The sequence below is a fragment of the Bos taurus genome, chromosome 1, assembly GCF_002263795.3.
Source record: "Bos taurus isolate L1 Dominette 01449 registration number 42190680 breed Hereford chromosome 1, ARS-UCD2.0, whole genome shotgun sequence".
NCBI classification, from domain to species: Eukaryota; Metazoa; Chordata; class Mammalia; order Artiodactyla; family Bovidae; genus Bos; species Bos taurus.
In genome coordinates, this window is record NC_037328.1 from 1,578,156 (window position 1) to 1,584,155 (window position 6,000).

Sequence of the window (6,000 nt, forward strand, 5' to 3'; positions counted from 1 at the left end):
GTATGTAGGACAAGAAGCAACAGTTAGAACTGGACGTGGAACAATTAAGTGGTTCAAAACTGGAAAAGGAGTATGGCAAGGTTGTACATTGCCACCTTGCTTAGTTAACTTAAATGCAGAGTACATCATGCAAAATGCCAGGCTGGATGAATCACAAACTGGAATCAAGATTTCCAGGAGAAATATCAACAACTTCAGATATGCAGATGATACAACTCTAATGGCAGAAAGTGAAGAGGAACTAAAGAGCCTCTTGATGAGGGTGAAAAAGGAGAGTGAAAAAGCTGGCTTGGAACTCAACAGTAAAGAAACTAAGATCATGGCATCTGGTCTCATCACTTTATGACAAATACAAGGGGGAAAAGTGAAAGCAGTGAAAATTTTTATTTTCTTGGGCTCCAAAATCACTGCAGATGGTGACTGCAGATATGAAATTAAAGACACTCTCTCCTTGGAAGGAAAGTTATGACAAATCTAGACAACTAGAAGCAGAGACAGCACTTTGCCAACAAAGGTCCATATAGTCAAAGCTGTGTTTTTTCCAGTAGTCATGTATAGATGTGCGAGCTGGACCACAAAAAAGGCTGAGCACCAAAGAATTGATGCTTTTGAACTGTGGTGTTGGAGAAGACTCTTGAGAGTCCCTTGGACTACAAGGGGGTCAAACCAGTCAATCCTCAAGAAAATCAACTCTGAATATGCATTGGAAGGACTGATGATGAAGCTGAAGCTCCAATCATTTGGCCACCTGATGCGAAGAACTGACTCATTTGAAAAGACCCTAATGCTGGGAAAGATTGAAGGCAGGAGGAGGAAGGGGCACAGAGGATGAGATGGTTAGATAGCATCACTGATTTGAGCAAAATCTGGGAGATAGTGAAGGACAAAGGAGCCTGGCGTGTTGCAGTTCGTGAGGTCACAAAGAGTTGGAAATGATTTAGCGACTGAACATTAACAAACAAAGATTAAGGAAAAGTAAGAGAGTTAGATGTGGTGTGATGTCAGGAGTGTGTCTGTAGTATGGGGATGTGTATGAGGGGTGTATTGGGTGTGTGTGTTGGAGGGGGTGCTGGTACGTGATGTATGTGTGTGTGAGGTGTGTGTTTGGTGTGGGGGTGGTATTGGGTGTGTGGTGCGATGTACGTGTGGTGTGTGCATATGTGTGTCTGGTGTTGGTATATGAGTGGTGTGGTGTGGGGAGTTGGTATGTTTGTGGCATGATGTGATGTGTGTGTAGAGGATATTAGGTATGTGAGGTGTGATGTATGTGTGTAGGGGTGTGTGTGTGGTATGATGTGTGTGTAAAGGGTGTGTGTGTGGTGTGATGTGTGTATAGGGGTGTGTGTGTGGTGTGATGTGTGTGTAGAGGGTGTGTGTGTGGTATGATGTGTGTGTAAGGGGTATGTGTGTGGTGTGATGTGTGTGTAGGGGGTGTGTGTGTGGTGTGATGTGTGTGTGTAGGGGTGTGTGTATAGTGTGATGTGTGTGTGTAGGGTATATGTGTGGTGTGATGTGTGTGTAGGGGTGTGTGTGTGGTGTGATGTGTGTGTGTGGTGTGATGTGTGTGTAGTGTGATGTATGTGTAGGGATGTGTGTGGTGTGATGTGGGTGTGTAGGGGTGTGTGTGGTGTGATGTGTGTGTAGTGGTGTGTGTGTGGTGTGATGTGTATGTAGTGTGATGTATGTGTAGGGGTATGTGTGGTGTGATGTGGGTGTGTAGGGGTGTGTGTGGTGTGATGTGTGTGTAGTGGTGTGTGTGTGGTGTGATGTTTGTGGTGTGATGTGTGGTGTGATTGTGTGTGGTGTGATGTGTGTGTGGTGTGATGTGTGTGGTGTGGTGTGATGTGTGTGGTGTGATGTGTGTGTGTGGTGTGATGTGTGTGTAGGGTGTGTTCTAGGGGAGCAGCAGCAGGGAGGCGCCCTGGTACCAGGTCGAGCTGGGAGGAACCACAGGCTCCCCTCCAGCCCCTCCTCCTGTGCACCCCTTCCCCCAGGGCCACAGGCTCCTTCTCTTCCTCTTCCCATCAGCCCAGCGCAGGGAAGGGAAGAGGGAGCAGGAAGACACACCAGTCCTTCCAAGGTGCCCCTCCATTTCTTCCTCCTCTCCTCCTGCCCCTGAGACCCTGTGCCCAGCCTCAGCCTGGAGAACAGAGGTGAGTGGACACTTTCTTAGTAAGCAGTTCACTTCTGGGCCCTGCAGCACAAAACAGACCTCTGTCTTCTTTGGCTGGAAAAAAACGTTGGCAAGACAAAAGCACACACACACAGTAAAAGCAAAGATGCCACTGACCCTTCCACTGTTGATGTCCCTCGCTTCCCCAGATGCGTTATCTCCAAATATAAAGTACTGTGCGCGCCAGGCCTCCGGCACAGCGTGGGAGACAGAAACAGACTCACGGGGACAGGAAGCGCACACACCGGGGGGCCGTGAGTGACACTGGCGACGTGTCCGCTGCCTGTGGAATCAGTCCTGAGTCCCGCACAGACGCCCCCCACCCCCCGGGAGGTGAGGCCAAGGCCAAAAGCCAGGCCTGGAGGCTGAGTCCTGAACACACAGCCGGGCTCTCACCAGAGCCGCGGAGCAGGGGCCCGCGAAAATTATGCGCCCTCATGTGCCCAGTGGGGCGGCTCATGCGCCTGCATATCTTGGACCTTCCCCGGCCGGTGGGGATGGCTTGCCGGAGTGACGGGGGTGCGGCAGGGCCGGGGGCAACTTTGTTTTTTGCAAACATCGTTTCCCGTAAATAGCTTGGTTAGAACTAAAAACCAAAGTGGAATGCATCCAGGCTCCAGAAACACTCTCCTGCTGCATTCCCTGGGCTGAGACCATTCTCTCCTCCGACATATGGCCTCCTCAAACTTCCTCCTGCAGCTGCTTCCAGCCAGGCCTCCCTTCACTTCCAAAATGTTCTTCAAAGGACATCCCAGCAGGAACATACAGCAGGCTGTTTGGTCATTCAAGGAAAAAAAAGCCTTGGTCAGAGATGGCTCCAAGGACTTCACTGGCGGTCCAGTGGTTCAGACTCCACGCTTCCAATGGAGGGGGCACAGGTTGGATCCCTGGTCCGGGAACTAAGATCCTACAAGGCCATTTGGTGCAGCCAAAAAGAGAAAAAGACATGGCTCCAATCCATCCAGGAAATTAAAAGTCTGCCGTGTGAAAGGATTCTTCTCATCGACTCCCTCATGGTGCCCTGGGGGCATAGTTCCATGGGGGTTTTACCCCAAAAATAAGAGAAGTGGAGAGGTGACAGGTTCACACTGTCAGACCAAGGGATCCTTTGACCCCACATTCTTCGCATCCCTCTAGAACACTGAGCATAAATAATACATTTACCTACGTAACTCAACCCATTTGGTTGTATATCAAGGTTATTGTGAGTTCCATGTGAGTTATTGTGAGTTCATGGTGTGTGTCTGGATCTAAACTGAGATGCCTTGGGAGGGAGGTGGGAGTGGGGTTCAGGATGGGAAACACATGTACACCCATGGCTGATTCATGTCAATGTATGGCAAAAACCACTACAATATTGTAATTAGCCTCAAATTAAAATAAATAAGTAAATTTAAATAAAATTTTTTAAAAATTTAATAAAGTAAAAAGTAAATAAATAAACTGAAATGCCTTTTCTGCTCCCCTAAGAGACAGTAGAATGTTCTCTGAGGATCAAAGAGCTGTAAGAGCCAGCTCATGGCGCACTGGAAGAATAAGGGGCTGGAGAATAAGGGCAGGAGAAGAAAGGGTTCAGGACAAGAGGTAGCCTGAAGGGGCCAGCAGACCCATTACAGCAGAGTAAGGAGTTGTCAGGAGATTTGAACTGGGAGTGAACAGGTCCCCTAAGCTTGACTCTTCAGCCAGCAGGGCCAGGCAGCCAGGAAGAGGGACTTGATTAAGATCAAGTCCAAGACCAGGGGACCATCCCATGCTGACAGGCCTGTCCTCTGCCCCCATGAGTACTGCAGAGGTTCTAGTCAGCTGACCCATATCCTCATTCTAGGGTCAGCTCTCTGGTTCTGGAAGATCTGCATGAATGATGGCCATGAGTGACCTACCAGGAGAGGTCCCCGAGGGGACCAGAGTGGGGGTACCACTGGCTACCCCCAGGGCCTCCAATCATGCAGGAAAGACAGAGAAAAACAAGCAGCTGGCTTGTTCAGGAGGCATTATTGCGTTTAACAAACCAGGTGTTCAGACATTATCTGGGAGAAACCGAAATCCTTATACATGCTGATGGAAGTGCAAAATGGTGCAGCCACTATGAAGAACAATCTGGCAGTTCCACCACAAATCAAACATATATATATGCCAGCCGCTCAGTCCTGTCCAACTCTTCGTGGCCCCAAGGACTGTACCTTGCCAGACTCCTCTATCCATGGGATTTTCCAGGCAAGAATATTGGAGTGGTTGCCATTTCCTCTTCCAGGGGATCTTCCCGGCCCAGGGATCGAACCCGTGTCTCTTGTGTCTCCTGCATTGGCAGGCGGGTTCTTTACCACGAGCGCTACCTGGGAGGCCGCCAAAGAAGGATGCCTACCAGCACTGTTTCTGCCCTTAGGAGAAGCCCCGGTGACCCAACAATTCCGCTCCTAGGTATGTACCCAAAAGAACTTGAAAGCAAGTGTTCCAGCAAAAATGTATATAGCAATGTTTGTAGGAGCAGTACTCATAAGAGCCAAAAGGCAGAACAATCCAAAGGTCCATCAGCGAATGAACAGATAAGCAAAAAGCTGCGTATTTACACAATGGAGTATTATTCAGACATACAAAATGAAACACACATGCTACAGCATGAGTGAGTCTTGGAACCATTATGCTACGTAAAAAACCCAGACACAAAAGGCCATATGTTGGGTGCATCCATGTAAAGGAAATGTCCAGAATAGGTAAATCCATAGATACAGAAAGCAGATTTGTGATTGCCAGGGGCAGGGGGTGGGGCTGAGCAGAAACAGTGAGTTACTGCTTGGCAGAAACAAGGCTTCTGTTTGGGATGATGAAATATTCTGGAACTAGAATGTACTTAAGGCCACTGCATTGTACACTTTGAAATGGTTAAAAAGGTAAAGTTTCTGTTATGTCTATTTTACTACAACTGGAGAGGAAAAGGGAGGCTGGAGGAAAAACAAGTTATCTGGCAATTTTTCGAGTTCGCAAAATTTGATTTATTGGAAAGAAACTTGATCCACTACAGATGAGATGCTAAGTGTCAGGCTTTTAGTCATGCTATGATGTCAGGTTTGCTTCATCTGGAAACAACACTTTGCGAAGTGCGTGCTGCGTCCAGGGCTCAGATTTCTGCTCATCCTCATGGTGACACCGAGAGAGGAGAGATGGGGCCGTGGTCACTTCCTTCCTGCAGAAGGAGCTGAGGTCCAAGGGGAGCAGCAACAGTGACTTGCTGAAGGTCACGCAGCCTCAGGATGACAGCCCCTAGTCTCTGGGTCCTGGGCTCCTTCCCCCCCAGTCTCCTCACTGCCTTTTCCTGTGGCATCTCAGGCCTGAGACTTGAAATTCCTGGCAGAGAACCTCTACCTGAAACTCAAGAAACTCCACAGTGGGTTGCCTGAGCTCACTATGACATCAGAGATGTTTGTGTTCTTCTCCTGCCCAAATTCTGCCCATGGGGAGGCAGCCACTCCACCCAAAGGCATGAAGATCATAAAACCAATAAAGGAATTTTTTTTTCTTTTTTCCTCCCCAAGATCAGTCTCCTGGCTGTGTCCTTCTTTTTTTTTTCGCTTTTGATTTTGGCTGCGCTGGGTCTTCATTGCTGTGCACGGGCTTTCTCTAATTGCCGTGAAATTTCTCTAATTTCTCTAGTTGCAGGGAGTGGGCTTCTCCTTGCAGAGGCTTGTCTTATTGCGGAGAATGGGCTGTAGGGCTTGCCGGCTTCGGGAGCTGTGGTGCATAGTCTTAGCTGCCCCGCAGCATGTGGGATCTTCCTGGACCAGGGATAGAACCCATGTCCCCTGTACTGGCAGGTGGATTCTTAACTGCTG